This window comes from Balaenoptera borealis (genome assembly GCF_965194805.1).
Source record: "Balaenoptera borealis genome assembly, chromosome: 17".
NCBI lineage: Eukaryota > Metazoa > Chordata > Mammalia > Artiodactyla > Balaenopteridae > Balaenoptera > Balaenoptera borealis.
The window spans coordinates 66,411,919-66,427,012 of record NC_138876.1 but is presented as its reverse complement, the minus strand read 5'-3'; the positions used below and the strand labels follow the sequence as shown (position 1 = coordinate 66,427,012).

The window sequence follows — 15,094 nt, the reverse complement described above, 5'->3', positions numbered from 1 at the left end:
GTTCGAGCCCTGGTCTGGGAAGATCCCACATGCCGCGGAGCAACTAGGCCCGCGAGCCACAACTACTGAGCCTGCGTGTCTGGAGCTTGTGCTCCGCAACAAGAGAGGCCGCGATAGTGAGAGGCCCGCGCACCGTGATGAAGAGTGGCCCCCACTTGCCGCAACTAGAGAAAGCCCTCGCACAGAAACGAAGACCCAACACAGCCATAAATAAAATAAATAAATAAATAAATAAACCCAAAGTTTAAAAAAAAAAAAATGTATTAGGAACAAGGAATTTAATTACAGTGTATAAACTGTTGGTGTTACCTCATCATTGACTTAAATACGGACCAATGGACTTTATGATTTTGGTGAAAAACTTTCATCTCCCAAATCCAAGATCTTTTAAATGATACTGTTATAAGCGAATCAGTTAATTCAATTTTATATTACAGATGGTGCAAGACCAGTCTTAAGAAAAGGTATAAAAGCAAAAGAAGTTGGTCTTAAGTGCCCTCCCCAGCCATAATCTTGGAAACTTACACAGTGGTTGTTTAGTCTATACATGTTCCTGTATTGGAAAAGGAGGTGTGTGTGACGGGTGGGGAGACAGGTTTGGGGGCAGATTGGTAAAGGGACAATGAAAATTACAAGAATTTAAAAAATGAAAGCAAAAGTGCAGGAGATCAAGCAACAGCTACCTTGTATCATTATGCCATTGATGAAACTGCCTGAATTCCCCTTTACAATCTAACAAAATGTTCTTATTTAATTAAAATTTTGATGCATCAAGGTACCATCGTACGGTTTAATTTGGGGATGATTATTTTGATGGTAATGGTTCTGCTGGTGATAATAGACTTAATCGCTCCCTACTGGTAGACGCATTCATTTTTTTCACATCCCTTAAAGCCCCATTTCTAAAGCACCTTCCAATGTACTTACTTTCCTGTAACTACCCAGGTGGGTTAAATCAAGCCCATGTAATTAATTCTTCACTGTCCGCTCAAGAGATATGGAATATATCTTTCTGTGTCAGGAAAAGAAATGGACATTATAGATGTCCTGGGCTATACCTTCTTTCCTTGCTCAGCTACTCTCAATACTAATGCTTTCAGTCCTTTTAACCTTTGTTTTTATATCATGTTAAAGTAGAAACCAATGAAATTGGGTATTTGGGGTTCTCCCTGAGCCATCTGAACACCAGGACAGCTGATGGCTAGCACGCACTGGAACTTGGTGGTCAGGCTGCCTGGACTTGAGTCTTGACACTGCTTCTCACTAGCAGTAGGACTCTGGGCAGGCTACTTAACTAAGACTCAGTTTCCTCATCTGTAAAATGAGCACAGTCAGACCTCACGGGTTAGCCATGAAGGTTAATAAAACAATGTCTTGTAAGACACTTAACACAAGTGCCTGGGACAGGTGAAGAGCTGGATTGGTATTAAGTACTAAATGTAATGCCAGCTATTTCATATGAAGCTATGACATGTACCTCCGTAAGCCAGAAACACTTACTCAGTGAATTGTCCACTACTTATTCATTGTATACTCTGAACACAGGACTTCATTAAAGCCCAGGATTTGAATGAACATCGAAGTTTAATTAAGTAGGATTTACCTAAGTAAGTAAAGAGGAAGAGTAATCTGTACTGTCCAGTATCATAGCCTCTAGATACAGCCTCTAGGTACAGGGAGCTATGGAGTACTTGAAGTGTGGCTAGTCTGAATTGAGCTGTGCTATAAATGTAAAAGACATGCCTGATTTTAGAAACTTTGTGCAAAAAAGGAAAGTGTAGGGCTTCCCTGGTGGCGCAGTGGGTGAGAGTCTGCCTGCCAATGCAGGGGACACGGGTTCGAGCCCTGGTCTGGGAAGATCCCACATGCCACGGAGCAGCTGGGCCCGTGAGCCACAATTACTGAGCCTGCGCGTCTGGAGCCTGTGCTCCGCAACAAGAGAGGCCGCGATAGTGAGAGGCCCGCGCACCGCGATGAAGACTGGCCCCCGCTTGCCACAACTAGAGAAAGCCCTCGCACAGAAACGAAGACCCAACACAGCCATAAATAAATAAATAAACAAATACTTAAAAAAAAAAAAAAAAAAGGAAAGTGTAGTCTCATTCATTTATATTGATTATATCAATATATTGAACTGATAATATTTTGGATGTATTGCGTTAAATGAAGTTTATTATAATTAATTTCACCTATTTCTTTATACCTTTAAAAATATGACAGTGAGAAAACTTTAAATTACACATAATGGCTCACATTCTTTTCTAGTAGACAACACTTCTGGATGGTACAGCCCATCATTAAAAAGGAAACAGTGGAGTAGGCAGTGACTCAAAGAACTTTTAGTCTAGTAGAAGGAGATGGTATTGATACACATGAGAAAGGAGCCCATGATACCTTATATGGCCTGGTTCCTAATACCTAGGGGCTTGGAGGTCACCTGCATCTTTTACATATTCAGTGGGTGTGGGGAGAGGGACTTAAAACAATGGCCGCCACCACCTGGAAAGCTACCTAAGCAGCAGAGGAATTTTCCTAACCAGTTTTGAGAACTTAACAGCACCCCTTTGTCGTCTGCAAAATCAGGTATCAAAATAGCAAAATGGAGGTAAAAGAGCCTGCTTCTGATGCTGCAATCTTCAGAGCCTCTCTGTGCAGAGAACATTCTTTTTTTTTTTTTGCCTGGGTTTGTGTAGTACTTTTGCCAATAGAGTCGAGACATACTTTGGAGTACTTTGTTGAAAAAATATAAGATGTGAAAGAAGCCTGAATATAGAGAACTTGAAACCAGAAGAAAAAAGGCACATTTTAAAGCTTTTAGCCTTGTCAAGAAATAGCTATTTTGACTTTCCCATAGATGGGAAAGGCTTTTGAGCCTGCCAAGAAAAGGAAACAAAATTTCAACTAACCTACCAGAACTTTATTTTCCTTTTCCTATATGCCAGGTTTGAAGAGGCTTTTCTGTCTTCTAGTGCAAGAGCATGCTTTCATTGTGCTTCCAGTACCGTTCAGGTACCCTTTCCACGCAGAGCCAATAAACAAAAAGTATCTTGACCCTTCAGTTTTGGAAGTAAAGAACGGAAGGATGGAAGTAAGGATAGAAAGAGGGACAGAATCTTTATGGAGGGTCTTCTGTGTGCCAGGCGTCATCATGTGTGATGAGCTAGAACTCTCTGGAATGTAATTTAAGGCGTGAAACAAGCAGCTTCCTGGTCATCCCAGGACAAAAGTGACAGTATGGCACACCTTAGACCCTGCATCAATCCCTAATCTAGACTGAGACCATTTAGTCTTTATCCTGAGCCTTTTTTCTGCCCATCCTGCATGTCTGACTCACATCTTCCACGGGGAGAAAGATCCCTGCGCAATGTGGATGGTGGCCATTCACTCTGCTGAGATGTCTGCCTTTTGATGAGAATGCAGTGCACGTTTTTGAGGCTTACGCATCTTTTCCTTCCGAATTTGTATCACTTTTGATCACTGCTAGGTTTTTCCCTTCTAGAAAATACTCTTTAATGCCATGAATCCCTAATGGGAAAACATAAAAGCTGCTAGACACTTCCTATCCGGAACTGATTTTTGAAGATGAGTGGACTTCTGCATGAGCAGAGGAAACTACATCTGATGGGCAAATTTCTCTTTGCTCTGAGCAGAGGCCTATCGAGAAAACTTGTTAGGAGAACAGCCGTACCCAAAGAAAATAATAACCCTGCAAAAACATGCAGAAAGGAAGTTTGAATAAACTTTTCTCTCATGTTCCCAGCAATTTGAAATTGGCTGAATTGGGACAACTCAAAGGAAATAACCTTCGTTTTTCAGTAGGTTATATTGGTTTGAACATCTGGGGAAAGAATGGCCCTTCATTCATTGAAATGTGTCTGTAGTGAATATAATGATACCATTATGATCAACCACCTAAATTTGTGTGTAAAATGCTGTGTTCTTTGAAAGTGGATTTTGTGCTATACGTGAACCAATTGTTTTCGTACCCTGTAAACAATAATTCATACCAGAAATTTAATTACCCATGTGTACCGTAACTATGCCAACCACATAAAACCCTGGTTTTTTAAAACCCACACCCCCTTCTCTTCAGATGAGTGCTCGCTGGAATTGAAGTGGTGTTTTTTGTTTTATTTTGTCTTGCTGTGAATTATACTGCTTGATGACGTTAACTGGTTACCTACCAGATTTCTATCCTATACCGTTTAGTCATAGTTTGTCCAATCCTGATGGTACAGGTTGAAATCTTTTCAACAAAAGGGAAAGAAACAAGGGATGAAAAATTTATTCATCTTGCAATGTAATATGGTGACACCATGTACGAGACCCCAAACATAATAATACCATTGCTCCTGCAGCATTAGGACAAGCTTTGCCAAATTGGACCTGCCATATTAGAAACTGCATACATTTGTCTGTAGAACATAAACATAGCCTTTGACTCGAATCTTACTAGCAGTACTCTAGTAAGTAGATAGTCACCACTATCTATTAAATGTCATTTAAATGTGTCAAGCATTTGCTTGGGTCTCTGTGTTGGCTTACAAGCCAATCAAAATTTGTTGAGTATTTTCCACATGCCAGGAACTCACTGAACTGTTCACTTACATGATCTCATGGGGTCCTTGCAGAAACCTGTGAGCTTATTTCTCTTGCTTTACAAATAAAGAAACTGATACCTAGAGGAATTAAATGGCTTGACCAAAAGAAGTGAAAGTGAAGACTCAAATCCAGGCCAGCTGACCCCAAGTTCAGTAATAGACTTGTTGACCTGCCCCATTAGGCAAGCTGAAGGTATTGAGACAGGAATGTCCCAGACTGCGGTAGAGAAAAGCGTACAGTGCCAGGATTTCCTATATACTCACCTTATTAGAAATTAGAAAAAATTCTATTTGTGATCTGTGTGAAATATAATTGAGTCACAGCACCAAGTTGGGATCCATAGAGCCTAATCAGTACCACACCTGTACTGACTGCGTCTAATGTGCAGTGATGCAAAATCCTAGAGCCCATCTCCTACCTAAGAGCCGCGTCTCACGGAGGCAGGGGTTCACCCCCCAGCACTTGGCATTTCATGTGCTGGGTATGTGTGCCAGATCTCTGCCCCGTGCCGCTTTATAGGCACTTTGTCATAGAGTTTATATCCCATGGTTGGAATATGTCCCATCTGAAGGAGTTTCAAGCTGCTCCTGGACGCTTCATGTGAGCAGCGCTGCAAGATGGCAGTAGTGCATCTTATGTTCTCAAATGCATGGTTTTATATGTGTATATGTATCACATCAATTCTATCTTAGCGAAGCCTAGTAGCAAAGCTGCCATCTTCCTCTACTGCTGAAGGCATCCCCAGGGAAAGTATTATATATAGTTCACTTTGATTCACTTGGCTCAGCTCTTAGTGATATCAGAGCTTCTGGGCTCCTATTTTCAGAGTAACTTATGGGTGTCCTGTTCATCTGGAGCTTCAGATGGGACACGGGACTGCTCTACATTCTGTCAGCTAAACTGCCTGGTGATCTCTAAGTGGAAACAGATTATGTTCTGATGCTTCCAGTTGCCAGCCTTAAGTACTCATGAATTGAACCACACCTACTTGAAGATAAAACTCCAAATGGAAATATCAACAATTCTCCTGCCTTTATCAATTTTAGATACTGATCCATCAACAATGTCACCTTGATTAGTAGATGACGGAGAGCATTGATGAGTGTTTCCAACTATTGTCATTGGTATTCAATACATATCCTGTCTCACAGATTACCAATTGGTATGTTAGGCCACCAGCCACTGAAATGTCAGTTATTGTTATCTTTTTCTCTTCTTTAGCTTTTTCATTAATGTTGACAGCAGAATTTTTCACCTTCATTTTAAAACAGATGAAAGACCTACCAGGTTGAGTTAGGGAGTGTTCTTGAGGTGTGAATCAATTGTATTTTTACTATTTTTCTAGGTGTATATAAATTGAATATAATCTGATATAGATATGTCAGAAATATTTGTATATTCAAATAGCACAATATATTCAAATATATATGTTAAATATATATACCTTAATATTTCTGCTTGAATTACATATTGTCTTGCATTTGCATTTTTTGGTTGATATTTAGTTCTTAATGTTTTATAATCCATATATTATGAGAAGTCTAATTAAGAGATATATATTTTTCCTAAAGTTCTTACTTCTTATGGGGGAATACCGTGACAGTCCCTCAGAACTGAATTCTTTCAAGAAAGTGAAGAATTGGTTCATAAATCTTCTTGCATCTCTTTGTTTGGATGATGAGTCAGAAAGCTAATATTTAGACAGAGGTTGTACTTCCAAAAAATTAGATCAAAAAAGTAATTTTTCAGCTCTCCAGTTGGCACTCTTTGTCTTTTTTGTCTATTACTCATTCTCCAGTGAACTCCATCTATTCAGGTGATTCTGAATCAGGCAAGATTCCCACCCTTTGGCACTTCCAGTGAAAGTCCAAACAGGAAGTTCAAGTGAGTTCTAAATTATAATTAGTCATCCTTTATTTTTAACACTCGAGAGTAGTTTTATTTTATTTATTTATTTATTTTTATATTTTTTGGCTGCGTTGGTTCTTCGTTGCTGCACACAGGCTTTCTCTAGTTGCGGCGAGCAGGGTCCACTTTTCATTGTGGTGCACAGGCTTCTCATTGCTGTGGCTTCGCTAGTTGCAGAGCACAGGCTCTAGGCACGCGGGCTTCAGTAGTTGTGGCACACGGGCTCAGTAGTTGTGACACACGGGCTTAGTCGCTCTGTAGCATGTGGGATCCTCCCGGACCAGGGCTCAAACCCGTGTCCCCTGCATTGGCAGGCGGATTCCCAACCACTGTGCCACCAGGGAAGTCCCTTGAGAGTAGTTTTAATAAAGGCTGTCATTAATAAAGTTAACTTAAACTTCTGCCTTAAAAAAAAAAAAAAGTAATTCTATATCAGCCTTAAAAGGAAGAAATTCTGACACATGCTACAACATAGATGGACCTTGAGGACGTTATGCTGAGTGAGAAATAAGCCACACAACAAAAAGACAAATATCGTGTGATTTCATTCCACTCAGATGAGGTAACTTGAGTAGGCAAATTCATAAAGATGGAAGGTAGAAGGTGGTTACTGTCGGGAGGGAAGAAATTTCCCTCTACCCTTCTAGGTTCTTCTGGCTGGTCTAAGAATTAAACTGACATGAGACAGGTTAACAGGAGGAAATCAAACAAAAGTTTAATGACATGTACACGTGGAAGAGACCCAGGAAAACTGAGTCACTCCCCAGAATGGCTGAAACTCTTACCTTGAATACCAACAAAAGAGGATGTTGAGGGTAGTGGTTTGGGACTTCAAAGGGGGGGAAGGCAATTCACATGAAGATGGAAAAGCAAATGTTTGGTAAATAAATGTTTGCTGGGCCTGCAGAGCAGTGGGAAACAGAGTGAGCTCTGATTTCTAGGTAGGTGTTGCCTGGAGTGTCCCTCAGCACACCTAGCCCATATTCTTGCAGATGTCTCTGGTGGTAGCTCTATTCTGGGAATAGTCTGCCTAAAACTTCCCGAGTCTTCTGTTTCTTAAAAATAATCAACCTAAATTAATACTCCTGACAAAGAGACACATTTTGAGGTGGCAAATTTTGCTCCCTTGTATTACCAAGGGCTGGCGGGAGAGGGAAATGGGAGTTAGTGTTGAATGGGGATGGAGTTTCAGACTGGGACAATGGCAACGTTCCAGAGATGGGTAGTGGTGATGGTTGTACAACAATGTGAATGTATTTAATGCCCCTGAATTGTACACTTAAAAATGGTTAAGGTGGTAAATTTTATGTTACGTCCATTTCACCACAGTTTTTTTTTTTAAAGTCATTCTGACGTGGTTTCCCTGTAACTTGACAGTGTGATTCTCCAAGTCCTGAGGGAATTGCAGACAGAGGGAGAAAATTTAAGGAGGGGACCAAGCACCCATTTAATAATCTATGGTTTGGGGGCTATACCTTTCCTAACTTTTTAAAATTAGTCCAAGAGTTGGGAAAACGGCATCTTCTTCTATTTACCACAGCTCTCAGCAATTCCTGATAGAGATTTTGCAATTCTGAGAAAGATCACAGAGCCACAAAAATAATAATACATTTTTATAAGAAAGCATTTGAAATCTTCTAAGAAAAGTTATTATGATTCTATTTTCTTGGCTGACGTTCCAAAATAAAAGGAAGTTGAGTAACCTCAAGATCACTCAGTAAATACAAGGAAGAGCTAAAAATGGATCCCAGGATTCCCCTACTCGCCCTGCATCTGAATACACATGCTCGCCTTGTCCTTCTCTGCAGCAGGGGGGTTGGCAGGATACGTGAGGGGCTGGCAGCATGAAGAGAATCTTCCATGTCTTAAAATAAAAACCTATGGTGACAAAGCAAACTCTGTTACGAACGCTGACTCTGCCTCCTGACCCAGCATTATCTACTGATGGAGAGGAACACGAGGAAACGGCTTTCCCTCTACTAGCCATGTTGCCATTTCTGGATGAATTCCTCCTATTTGGATTCTTAATTGTTTGGGTCCTTTGTAACTCTGCTTTTCCTCTTTTTTAAAAATTGCATTCCCCCTCTTGTTTGTGAGAACTTTTTCAGTGCCGAGGAAATTAAGAGAATTTTAAAAATTAATTCAGTATCAACAAACACGCTAGTCTTCAATTTGCTTTAAAAAGCACACGCGTTTTTTACAAGTTCCTTTGGCTACTTACCCAACGATATCTTCAATGACATTTCAATGAAATTATATATTTCAGTGAAAAAGCAAGGGCTTGGTGCTGTCAAACAAAGCTGGACAAGGGTTACAATGGTGAAAACAGATCTAATTTACTAACTGCTGGCCGTAGGGGAAAAAGCCGAGCTCCATTTCGAATTGCGAAATGCATAGAGGTAACTGGGCATTTTCAAGGGAGAATGAGGGAACAAGCCGGGGCTCCAGGAGAGTCAGAGTTAAGATTCTGTTCTCCCAGGGGGACCAAGGTCCCAGCCCTCCTAATGATTACATTTTAAAGGAATCCAGGTCCTGGAGAGAAAGATGCTTTTGAGTTGTAGAAGGTACATCCGCATCTCAAAGGAACCGAGGAAGGATTCACAACTCTAAGTCCTTTTTAATAAATGCTCTGAGAAAGGGAGGTCAGGGGCTTATCTTCAGGTTGTTGCTAGCAGAAACAGTAAATCCTCTTGATAGCCGTGAGCTTTTCCAGGCAGGAAGTTACAAGTGATCCGGGTCATCCAGGGACGCCACCTTGAGCCACACTGGGAGAAGCCACACTCCAGTTTGGCCACGTGTCTTAGTGCAGGAGTTTGAATGGAGTGTTCCTGCCCAAGGGTTTTGTAGTTCACAGCACTCATGATGCCGTGTCTCTGCAGAAAAGATGTCATGTCTCCACAGAAAAGAATATAGTATCTGATTCGGAGGGAGCAACACAAAGCCTGATTTTAAGCCCCACTTTAGTTCTTCAGTGTCACATAAGATATGAGAATCATGAGTAAGGTTGACCTGTCCTTTGGTAAACACTTTGCTGATGGTTGCTTGTGTTTGGGAGAAGATATCAGTGGTTTACTTTAGGATAAAAGGAATAAGGTTCCGCTTTTAAACTGCACAGTAGTATTTTTGCATCAGATGCGTTAGAAATTTCAGTAATTCCTGTTGCATGGTGCATGTTTTATATATATTTTTTCAGATAATAGAAAGTCGGAGTTTGAGTAAAATATTAACAGATTAATATTAATGAGTGGGTGTTCGTTAATATATTCAGTTTCCATCTACTTTTAGTTCACAAGCCAGAATTCTCCTGGTTAAGTAGGACATAAGATTTTTTAGTCTATTTAGAGAAATGTGTATGGAATAATGCACATCAGAAAAGGAGAGAGAAATTGCGGATTCAGAAATGACACCTGTCTAAATAGCTTTTATAAGCAAATAGAGGACTGTATTACTCACCAGACCACTTAGTAACACCTAAGAACCAATAGAAAATGTCTTTATAATAGGCATTCACTTCATAAGAAATATGTTTGCTACTAAATTAACTTGACATTGTCTCTCCTATGGAATTTTACATTGTGCGAAGTGTTTTAAATTTATTTTTTTCTTTCTCTGTATACTTTTCTTGTCTTTACAGAAATGTGCACAATACAAAACTATGTCTGCTGTGTTTATCTCTTAAAGACATTTTTCTTGTCTACTTTTAAAAGAAGGGATTTTCATTATATCTGACAGCCTAAGAATATATTTTTCCTATTATTCCTCTGTATTTTACAGAATGGAACAAATTGTGCTTATTTTGACATCTTCTCACCCATAGTTTCCAGAACTATACCATGCTGGATTTATGGGGATGGATTTCTGTTTTTAAGTTATTCATCACTGAGAGTCTGTTGCTTGTCTTGTTCTAAACGTTTCTGAGGGAGACACTGGAACACCACCTCTGTTCACTTAAAGGATTCGATATCATTCACTTTGCAACAGGGAGACTGGAAGATGAGTCATGGGCCCTTTAAAAGCCATATTTCCCACTAATCATCAATGAGAATAGACGCTTCAGTGATGGAGATGTGAGGTCAAATGGGTCACGCAGCAGCGTACCACTATGAAAATCTTCCCAAGCCACTGCCGTGGACTAGACCCCATTAGAATCTTAGCAAACCTCTAAGCACAGTGATCTTTTCTTCCTGTGGGGATTCTGAACAATTCCAAATATGACATCCAATAAAGTGGTTAACAGAGCCACCTAGAATGCCTCCAATGGGGCAGATCATTCAATTGCAACTGAAGGAATGACATCTGCATCTCACTCAACAGGTGGTTCCTCCCATAGTGGTAAGTCTGTTCTTGATCCCTTGACAATGAGAAGGCAGTGAACCTAGAAGCAGGGACTAGGTGAGTGGTCCAGGGTGCCAACCCATTTCACGTTGCTGTGGATCATAAATTAGTAAGGAGTAATTAAAAGGAAAAACAATACCTAGAAATCCTTAAACCAAAGTAGTCACTGATCTCCGGTGGCCTCCGCCTGCAGCAGCTTCAAGCAGGATTTCGCTTCCTGGCCGGAGATTGAGGTCAGGCAGCAGCAGTGAGAGCGGTGAATCCTAACCACCAGACCGCCGGGGACCAGTGGCCAGTCACAGGGCTGTGGCCTGTCAGCTATGAAGAAATCAATTTCCACATAGAGATGGAAAGTAGTGAAGCAAGTTGAAGGGTTTATCAGGAGGAAAAAGAGTGCAGTACGTGTGGATAGACACACGGGTGGGCTCAGAGAGCAGTTTGAATCACTTTCATGGGGCATTTCTTCCGGGTTTCCTTTGACCAATCTTTGCCTGGTTCTGAGTCTGTATTTGGTGTATCTCAGGGTCCTCCCCTGTGTGCATGCGCATCTCTTAGCCAAGATGGATTCTAGTGAAGAGGCCTATGGGTGGTTGACGTCACTTACTATGGGGTGGTGCCCCCTCCCTTTTGACCTCCAAGGAGCCTTTCTGTGCATGTGTAGTCTGGGAAGTCTCCTTGACTTCGAGAATGAGGAATATGTGGTCTTTTATCTCTTATCTGGGCAGGGCCCAGCCTCCTCCATCATCCTGCTTTTATGACGTTTCTGCTGTTATGGAGTTTCTGTCCACAGGGGAGAAACTGTTCAGCCTGGGGCCCATCTGTCTTCTGCCTCAGTCACATACATATTTAATTCCTTAAATAAAATGTATTTTTCGTGGGGGAGGAGGAATAGATAGGTGATATCCTGTAGCTATTTTATAACCTCTGCCTATAAATCACTTTTGTATATAGCCTGCTTTTATTTTCACAGGTCCATTCAACCAGTGATTCCAGGTTTCTTGGTTACCTTAGGCACTTTTCTAAAATCCAAACCTGGGATTTCAATCTGCTGGATGCCTCAGTATTATTCTCTAGCTCCCACTTAGTGGCCGCCTTTTTCTAATAGCTCTCTTCCTGCCCACTTGCTCTTACTTAGAACAAAAAGAGACAGGAAATGACTCTGGAAGAGCTCTGGCTTTGAGTTAGGCACTTTCACTACATTTTCTCATTTAATCTTTACAACGGTCTCCCTTTTACTGATGAGGAAACTGAGGTTCAGCGAGGTTATGTAACTTTTGCTCAAACTCGTGTTGACAATCTTTGTTGAGCCTGGGATCACCACCAGCCAGGACCCTCTGCTACCGCCTGAGCATCCTGCATCCCAAGGTCTTGTCACCAATTTAGTCAACTCACTGATGAGTGAGTGTATCTGTGACGGTCTGCTTAAAAAGAGCGGTTTCAGGATTTATAGGGTTTTTTTTGCTGCTTATTTTTAAAGGGAAAGCCAACAGTTATCATACTTTCTAAAGAATTTACCTGTCAATGTCTCTAATCTCTGATGAAAACATAGAAGTAAAGATATAGATGTAGAGATCCACCACCTCCCCACCAGTAAAAATGACTCAATCTCCCCAGAGACACTTTCATGTTTACTCTATGGCAACCAAGGCCTATTTAATAGACTGATACATTTGGGAACTTCAAGAGAGCATTGGTGTCAAAACTGACATTAATTTTCCAAACCCTAGAATTACTGTGTCACAAACCTGTGGGAAGCATTGGAAAAATGCCTTTTCCTGGGTTCTGCAGCATTCATTGAGAAAACTTCGGCTAAGAGAGTCTAGGCAATGAGGAAAAGACAAAGCATGAACCTCATGCTTTTCCTTCAGTAGAAACAGGTTCAGATTTTACCCATGAGACAGCTATGCATCATGTTTCATTTTCTACAAGCCTTATAAAAATAACTATATTAAAAAGTTTCTCTTTCTATTAATATCCAATTTGACCTACAGTTGATTTAAGTCATCATTTCCGTAAGTAAATAATTTCTCAGGGAGGCTATTTGGGCAAAGGAATAGTAAAGAATTTTCTCTTGGGAATTCTTTCAAAAGTTACATTTCAATGAAGATGGTGTTGGATAACAAAGGCAGTGTGAAGTGGAATTATGGATTTGAAGTACTTACCATCCAACACTAAAACAACTCATTAAACCCCTACTGTTAAAGATTACTTGACAGTAACATCCACAGAGACTTTCTAACCCCCAAAGTCAATGAAAGCAGCCCTGAGCCACACAAACCAGTGATAAAAGGCTCAGCAGTGACTTGGCTCTAGGCCCAGATGTGGGTTCATCCACTGTAAATTTTACTAGATAATCATAGTCAATTCCAAGCACCTTTTGAAAAATGCTTTTATTTTTAATTTAGGCACTAGATCCACATCCAGGCCGCCCAATCAACCTTACGCTATTAGAGGGAAATGTAATAATGATTTATTACCTTATTTTAAGATATAATAATGCTAGAAAAGAGTTGATCAGAAATTAACCCCTAATTTAGGATAGACAACTTTCTGCTCAAGCTCTCTACTTGGATGTGTAACAGACATCCCAAAGGCAACAGGAAAGAAGTAACCCTTGAGTCCAGGGCTACCGCCACACAAACACACCAGATGGGCATTACCCCTTTGGCCCCATCTCAGTAAATGATATCACCCAGTGATTCAAGTCAAAACAGTAACGTGTCATCCTTGATTCTTCTCTCTCTCACTCCCAACGGCAGCAAGTCCATCAGTTCTACCTCCATAATCGACTTTGACCTCTTCTCGGTACCTTCTCACCACTAGCCCAAGGACCTAGCATCATTAGCCCTTGTGCAGATTTTTAAAAGGCATCCCTTTCTCAAGACACAACCATCTGTTGGAATATTGCTGTTCTGTACCTTTTTTTCTCCAAACAAGAAACATCTTCCCCTGTCTGCCGGAAAGCTACTATAGCAAATATAGGTCCATGATGTTTGCACTGTGAATGGCACCCATAGGGTTGGGCTGTACAAAACCTGCAGAATCTTGTGTGGCAGCCCTGAGTCAGGCAACCGTCATCTGATGTCTAGGCTACTGCAAGAGCTGTCTAACTATCCTACTTCCTCTCTGGCCCTCCTACTACAGTCATTTGTTCACAGAGCATCTAGAATGATCTTTTTAAAATCAGACATCAAATCATGTCCCTCCCCTGCTCAGAACCTTCCAGTAGCTTCCATTTACACTCAAAATAAAATTCCAACTCCCTTCCATGGACTACAAATCTTTTCTTCAATCTTTCCTCCAACTTTTCAGCCTGAAAATACTATCAGTAGGTACTGGCAGGGCTTATTAACTGGTGTCTGTTCTGATTGGTGGGTGCCTTTGCCAGGTCAGCCATTAAATATTTTGAGTATCTACCCTGATTACCTCTTTTGTCTCTGCCCTCTTGGCTCTAGTCACACTGGTTTTGCTGTTCCTGGAACATACCAGGAGTATTTCCATCTGCATTAGTTTCCTAGGGCTGCCTTAACAAATCACCACAAAATGGGTGGCTTAAAATAACAGAAATTTGTTCTCTCACAGTTGTGGAGGCAAGAAATCTGAAATCAAGATGTCAGCAGAGTTGTGCCTTCTGGAGGTGATGAGGGCGAATTCATTCCATGCCTCTCTCCCAGCTTCTGGTGAATGTTGGCAATCCTGGCATCCCTTGGCTTACAGCTGCATAACTCCAGTCTCTGCCTCTGTCTTCACTTGGCCTTTTCCACTCTTCTCTTGTGTCTGTTTCCCCTTTTCTTCTCTTTAAGGACTTGTCATTGGATTTAGGACCCACCCTAACCCAGGATAATCTCAAGATCCCTTGCTTACTTCCATCTGCAAAGACCCTTATTCCAAGTAAGGTCATATTCCAAGGTTCCATACCATTTGGAGAGCCACTATTCAAACCACTATACTACATAACAGCTTTTACATCTGCAGTTTTTTCCTTGAATCTTTTTTCACCTTGTAGACATGGCATTGCTCCTTCACTTTATCTGTTTCTTCTCAAGTAATAATTTTTCAGAGACTTTCTCTGACTGCCCTATCTAAAATAGTAACTCCCCCCCGCCACCGACCATTACTCTTGATTGTCTTGTCCTGCTTTTCTTGTTCTTTGTGGCCTTTTAATACCATCTGCCATTTCATGGTGTATTTTTGTTTGTTTATTTGTTGATTGATTATTGTCCCCATTAGAATATAAGCTTCATGAGGT

At 40.9% G+C, this 15,094-nt stretch overlaps 1 protein-coding gene and 1 long non-coding RNA gene across 2 annotated transcripts in view; one reads left to right on the top strand and one right to left on the bottom strand.

Moving 5' to 3' along the window:
- Positions 1-9,021, bottom strand: part of LOC309614856 — a 37,000-nt gene extending 27,979 nt beyond the window's left edge. Inside the window, exon 1 of the long non-coding RNA XR_014236434.1 lies at positions 272-9,021. This is a non-coding gene — a long non-coding RNA (uncharacterized lncRNA). The remainder of the gene's footprint in view (positions 1-271) is intronic.
- KCNB2 (potassium voltage-gated channel subfamily B member 2) overlaps positions 1-15,094 on the top strand; it is a 403,794-nt gene that overhangs the window by 103,449 nt on the left and 285,251 nt on the right. The window lies entirely within an intron of this gene.